Source organism: Xyrauchen texanus, chromosome 24 (genome assembly GCF_025860055.1).
Source record: "Xyrauchen texanus isolate HMW12.3.18 chromosome 24, RBS_HiC_50CHRs, whole genome shotgun sequence".
Taxonomy (NCBI): Eukaryota; Metazoa; Chordata; class Actinopteri; order Cypriniformes; family Catostomidae; genus Xyrauchen; species Xyrauchen texanus.
The window spans coordinates 18,810,426-18,818,175 of NC_068299.1; positions in this window are offsets into that span (position 1 = coordinate 18,810,426).

Sequence of the window (7,750 nt, forward strand, 5' to 3'; positions counted from 1 at the left end):
AATTACACTGCATGTCTTTCTGTTGCCTTTGACTGAAAACATTTAAAATAATAAATCATGAGTGTTCATGTGCAGTAAGACAATACACAATGTAAAACTCTTACTGTAGTACACTAGGTCACCTACACAGCACAGTGTTTTATGTGATGGTCATGCTGTAACTGGACTCTTATGGTCTTGATCTCATAAATCCTACTCGACAAGGCAGGAAAAAAATACAAATAAATTATAAACATCACAAACTCTGTGTAAGGCAAGCTTCCTTTGCTCTGCTTTATCAATCACGCACGCACGCACGCACACACACATGTTGTGTTTCCAAGTTTTATGGGGACTTTCCATAGACATAATGGTTTTTATACTGTACAAATGATATATTCTATCTACTAACCCTACCCCTAAACCTAACCCTTACAGAAAACTTTCTGCTTTTTAACATTTTCAAAAAAACATAATTTAGTATGATTTATAAGCTGTTTTCCTCATGGGGACTGACAAAATGTCCCCACAAGGTCAAACATTTCAGGTTTTACTCTCCTTATGGGGACATTTGGTCCCCACAAAGTGATAAATACACGCTCACACACACACACACACACACACACACACACACACACACACACACACACACACACACACACACACACACACTGCAGCAGTTATAGCTCAGCCAGGAGGTCCTTTATGTTGGCTGCCTGCAGGTATCCTTTCAATTCAATGAAAGCAGATTCATGTGCTGATTCATACACTGCCAGGCTTGACCATCAGTAAGAAGCACATTGGAGTACTGTGTTTTAGCTAACCTTAAAGAAATGTTCCAGGTTCAATACAAGTTAAGCTCCATCGACAGCATTTGTGATGCAATGTACTGTAGATTACCACCTAAAAAATATTCAGAATCATCCCTCCTTTTTTTTTTTTAAATCATGGTTAAATTGAGGTACTTTCAATTGGGCTGTTTTATCTGATCTGTATGATGGCATGAGGATGGTCATATTATCTGAGTTGTAAAGTTGTTTAAATAATCGGCTTTGTGGTCATTTTAGTGTTTTCAGTGTAAAGTCATCATGGCAACAAAGTTTTAATCAACATTGTGCCACAAAGCTTGGATTGCTTGGAGAACTTGGATTGAAGTTTAATAAATGTTCTGTTCTGTATATATATATATATATATATATATATATATATATATATATATATATATATATATATATATATATATACAGTGTATTCAGGATATATGTAGTGTATTCACTCGACTCAAGTAGTTCACTGGATACCACTAGATAAAAGTTTCCCAAAAACAACTCTAGTAGAAGAACATATGATTCTTGAAAATTGAAATTATACAAAATATCCATGTGAAAATTCAAAATCCCATTAATGGACACTATACAACATAGACAATGGTAGCAGTCTGTTATCCTAGCGAAACAAAATATAAATATAACATTGGTATTCAAAACATGCAATATAAGCCTGCTAAATTAATAAGTGAATTGAAATTAAATAATCTCAATTACACATTTACTTCTTGTTTCTGATCAATGCACATTTAGACAGCTTAAACATCAATTTACAATTTCATCAATCACCTTAAAGAAAAAACACACTTGTACAACCTTAAGAAAAAAAATTAAAGGATTTAAACTTACTGTTCATCATGAAGCATCTGGACCAATCAGACACACAATTATTCATTATTTAATGAATAAGCCAACCGATATCTCAAGACTGTAACAAGCAAAGGTCCAAGTAGACCCAAGCTGACTCTATTATTTCTGCTCCCCCACTGATCATTATTAACCCTTTACATTGTCTTTACAAGGTCAAGCAACTAGTAGACATCAGTAACATTCCAAGAGGGGAGGTTATCTGCATGCCAGAGCAATCTTTCCCCCTTAAGAAATGGACTCAAAGCCCAGAACAACAGACTTTTCTTCATTAATTTATAGACAAACTGTCTATAAATCCACATGTATATCCCCAGGACATTGTGTATATGATCACTACTGTCTTGTAAAGTGTTTTTATTTTACTATATACAGTTTTTATGCATGCTTTATGACAGAAATACCAGATTATGTACAATTAGTTCTGCCATGTTTTCTATCAAATTAACCCTTGTATGACACACTGCAAATTGTGATATTTCAAATCCTGATGGCATGCATTGTATGCTTGCTATATTAATCAGAATATACAGGGGCTTAAACTAACCCCAATCATGCAAATGAGTCAGCTTCCAAACAAAGGAACATTTCCCGCCTGGAAATTGTACCTTTCTCATTCATCAAGACGTACTCGAGAGGAGGGACCTCCATCAGAAGTCAGGCCTCAACACCTCAAGCCATATGTAACTTCTTCTAACACAAAGTCAATGAACACCACAGTTCATCATAATTTCTTCATTCAACGCAGAAGGAATTGGTTGCAACTTCAACACCATCGACTCAAGGAACCATGAAGCCTTTCTCCTGCGACTGCATCCAGGTGCTCTCTCAACAGCCAAGGCATTGAAGTATCGTACCAGTAACTAACTGACATAGTTTAGTATAAGAGGTAGAACCCTTTGTTAATTTAAAAGGTGCTTTTAAAGAACTTGATGGTTCTCTCAGATGGTCAAGATGACTTTTTCCATAATTGAATTTCCACTATTCTGTTCCAGTTTCATTTTATTTCCACATTTCCCTTTCCCATGTATGAGAGTTTTCATGTGTATGTTTTTGTTAGATAGTTATGTGTTCATAATTTAGTTAAATAAAGCTTTTGTATACATTCTTGCTAGTTGATTGATGGTTTCAGAAATATCCTTTCTGAAAATTGATAGACAATCAATACTGAGTGTTCGCTGGACGAACAGATCAACAACAGATGATTGTAATTTAAATTCAGCTACATCAAGTTAATTCTATTAACCGATCCAAATGTTCATAATTAATTATAACGAGTTATTCATGTTTCACTTTAAAGATATTTTGACTGTGGTATATTTTGATAAAAAAAATCTCATCCCTGTTTCTAAAAGATTTCGCTTCAAAACTATACCTATATGTGTAATATTATTGTCAATAAGCCATGAGAATAATATTACTCCAATAAGATAATTAAACATAATTCTCTTATTAAAGCTAATGCCCTACATTAGAAATTGTGAGCTGGTACAATGAGATGTTGTATTACGATTTTAATGGTGGAAAAATGTATTCAGACAAATAATCTAGTTATTTGTAATTTATCTAAATTTTAACGGTTGTCAAATGCGACTGATTCCATTATAACTTTCCTTACATAGTAATGTAGAAATAGGACAGTGGCAGGGGCGGAGGGCGGGGCTGGGTTGTGATTATACACACCCAGTCGCTTATCAGGCTAATTAAGCCTCAGAGAGGGATAAAGGCCGATGGCAGGTGCGCCGAGAGAGAGATAGTTTACAGAGATGTCTAAGTTTATCAGCAGCCAAGCCGGTTCTCGTCTCCTCCTTTGCGTTGAACTCCTTTAAAAGGACAATGTTCAATGGCACCTAATTTGGTAGTTGTGAGGTGACAGAGGGGGTTGCTGTCTGTTATGATAGTAAACTTGATTATGTAAAATTCTGTATTAAATTATTATGTAAAATTTCAATGGGTTACCTGCTCAATGATATCGATGGAAGCCCGAATTAATCACGCATGTGAGCTGCTCTGCATTTTGTCACGAGAGCTCATATTTTAAGGAGTGCCCATTTGAGGCGCTCACACGCCGCATGGATAGCAGAGCACAATTTGGCTTCAAAGACCCAGCACTCATCCATGTCCCACATGAAAAGTATATTTAGTGCAAATAAAGTCAAATGAATGTAATAAGGTTGCTTCATCGCCTGGTGGAAATTAATACAGACGTGGCTGACAAGAGGGTATTAAAATAAAGGTACATCTTAAAAAAAATATATAGCCTATCGATATTTACACGTTGTATCAATAACATTGGATCGTTTGTCATTGGAATGATGCATCGATACAGATCGATGCATTGTTACACCCCTACTGCTTTAATGCATTTATTGTATCAAGGTTAATACTCACACCCTGTGCTGAGACCTGATAACCAAGCAACCTGAACTCAGGCTGCATAAAATGACACTTCTCCATTTTTATTTTCAGACCAGTTTCTCTCAGTATTTTAAACACTGTTTTAAGCCTCACTAGATGATCATGAAAGGTAGAGGAGTACACTAATAAGTCATTTAAGTAGATAAGCACAATTTAGAACACTAAGTCACTCATGATGATCTGCATGAGGCGCTGAAAAGTTGCAGAAGCATTGCATTGCCCTAAGGTTATCAGCTGGTATTCATACAGTCCAAATGGTGTGATGAAAGCAGTCTTGTGTCTTTCTATCTCATGGACTGCAACCTGATGCTACCCGCTTGCAAGATATATTGTTAAGAAAAGCTACACACTGCCCAATGAATCCAGGCTCTCATCTATGCATGGCAATAGGAAAGCATCACTTCTCATCTTAGAGTTTAGTCTCCTGTAGTCCACACACAGTCTCAGACTTCCATCAGCCTTGTGCACCAACACAACTGGGAAGGCATGAGAGCTGGAGCGCTGGAGATATGCTCCCTGACCTCCTCAAACTGGTTTGACAGGATGGATCGATATGGCTGGGAGACTGGCGTATCATCCAGCAATAGAATTTCATGTTTCACCCGGTCTGTGTACACCAAGTCTTCAACATGGACTGCAAAAACATCTGCATATTCCATAAGGAGGACACCTAACTACACCTGCTGTTCTTGTGTGCTTGATTTGATACGTTTTTTTGATGTCACTATCAGACTCTGGTTTAAATTTCTGATCAAATGTCACCTCTTCGCAGGGGTTATTCTCAACAAAATGACAATGGCTAAGTATGCCCAGACTAACCTTAGATGGCAGCCAAACATCCTCTGATGAAAAGTTTACTACTTGGACTGGAGAAACCTGACTGTGGGATGACAATAAGGTGGGAACTGGGATCAATCCACCGGGTAACGATGGGTTTTCAGGGTCTAGCAACAACCAAGCATCACTGTCAATGTGTCTCTTATTTACTCTGGCATAGACTGTGGTTACTGAAGATGCTGGAACGTGCGTTTTGTGTCTGCCACTTACTCTGGCTGTTGAAACGGTTTCAACCGGCTCGACTTCCTGTACACATTGGAAGGCTTCCCTCAACACAGAGTCCAGCTTTCCCCCTAGTGTGGTATTGAACTCAGTAAGAACAAACTGTCTGCATCTCTGAGCGATATTCAAGCCATTGATGCCAGGGGGATGGTGCAGCATCACCATCACAGACTATCAGGAACCCATAATCAGCTTTAGTCAACCCCATCACTTGAATGTCTAATTCAACATACAATAAGTATGGCAATGGTAGCTAATTGGCTGCTGTTATCTTTAGCCACTTAGCACTGCAGTGAATGTCTTTGTCTTCCCCATGGAGGTTTTCCCTAAGAAACTTTCTGTTAGGGTACTCACATTACTTCCTGTATCTAGAAGACACCTCACAGGAACACCCTCAATCTGAATATCTACCTCAGGGCACTTGCCAACTGCATGCTCTAAAAACTGTTCTTTATTTAGCATGCTTTCCTCGAATTGTTCAGCTCACTGCAATTAATTCACCCCGTTTCCCTGTACTGCAGAACTTGTGGTGGCAGTAGACTGGTCTTTGGAATTATGTGGCACAGTGTACTGTCAAGCTACATGTCCCACCCCTTCAGATCTTAAAAAAGTTGGTTGGCCATCATCTGTATTCTTTGGCTTAGGGGCGCTGGTGCGTCCTGCTGGATTTTTTTCATCATAACAGCAGATACAACTTAAAATACTCCATACAGATCAAAAAGTCATCAATAGAAACTATAAAGTGACTGCTTTTATTTGTGTACACTCACAATAACTATGGTTATGTATTGAGGTGATCAATGCAAAGGGTAAATGCCCCCGAGGCAAGTTTTTATTCCTGTGACGTAAAGCTGAATTTTCTGCATCATTACTCCAGTCTTCAGTGTCACATAATCCTTCAGAAATCATTCTAATATGCTGATTTGCTCCTCAAGAAACATTTAGTATTATTATCAATGTTGAAAACAGTTGTGTACACTTTTTTCAGGATTCTTTGATGCATAGATAGTAAAAAATAACAGCATTTATCTGAAATAGAAGCCTTTTGTAACATTATACACTACTGTTCAAAAGTTTGGGGTTAGTAAAAAAAAAATATATTTTTTGGAAAGAAATTAATACTTTTATTCAGCAGGGATGCATTATATTGATCAAAAGTTACAGTAAAGACATATTACATATTATGTATATGCCCTATATCAGATATGACATTTTATTATGTTACCAGGGGAGGGGGTCTTTGTCTCCTCAGATATGAATCACATCAATATTCATGATCATTCATGCCTCCTCGCATATGGCCTTTCTAACAATAAAAGTGTCTTACAAAAGTTAAATGACTATATTGTTTTTTATGAATGAGTGGTCAGGTTGGTTTTCACATAATTTTGTAGCAACAAATCTAGGCTACAAGATCCAGTTCTCAAAAATATTGAGAACAAATGTTTTATATGGCCTTATTTCAGTGACTTAAAATTTTAGTTTTTTCAAAAAACATGCATAAATGTTATTTTCTCAAAAATACAAACATGTACATACATGCTGCTCGCATATTATTGTAGCCCAGTTTGTACTGAACACAGTGTTATCAGACTTTAGCCATTCAAATGTTTTTAAGCAACTGAAAAAGCACAAATGTCAAGGCAAGTCAAAACTTCTCCAGGGCCCAAAACATCCTCAGACCCCAGAGGATTAAACTTAGGCTTCCCACTCTGACCACAATTTGAACTGATTTTTTGTACAGTGAGTTCTCCGATAGCCACCTCCATGTCACTTTGCACAGTGTTGGCTGGGTTTGAATGTTCTGATATCTCTCCAGAGCCTGTACTCATAATATTTTGATTTCTGGCAACATTCGCACCACAGGGTCTGTCTTCCACAACCCACATCATGGCCTCTTCACGAACATCAAACGAAGTTGACTGAGGCCTCTCACACAGTTTATTATGAAGGGTTATATATCTCACCTCTTCAATGAACTGATCTCTTAAAGTGGACTGCGGGTCAGACACAGCATTAGTGGACTGTTGGAGAGTAGAATTAGGAAGCTGAGAGAGAGCATAGGAATAGTCACGGAAATCTTCTCCATCTAATTGTCTGTGTGCATAAAAAGCATGTAACAACTGTGGTGTGGTAGGTTTCTCTCTAAAGGCTCCACTCAAATATGAAAATAGATCTCAAGCTTATTATGTTCCTCCTTCCATATGCAGCTTAACATTGTCTAAGGCTAAACCTCTTAAATGAGAGATAATGCAGTCTACTTGATCCTCAGAATTTAAACCTCTTACTTTGATTACCCATTCAACCCAATTGTGTGATCGAGAAGTAGTGTATTCACTCACCTCAATTTGTTCACTGGATACCACCAGATACATTTTCCCAAATATAACATGTAACTAAAATTCAAAATTCCATTAATGGACACCATACAACATAGACAACGGTAACACCCTGTTATTATAGAGAAACACAATACAAATATAACATTTGTTATCAAAACATGCAATATAAGGCGGCTAAAGTTAAATAAAAAGTGAAGCAAATTGAAATTAAATAAACTCAATTGCCCATTACATTCTTGTTTTTGATCAATGCACATT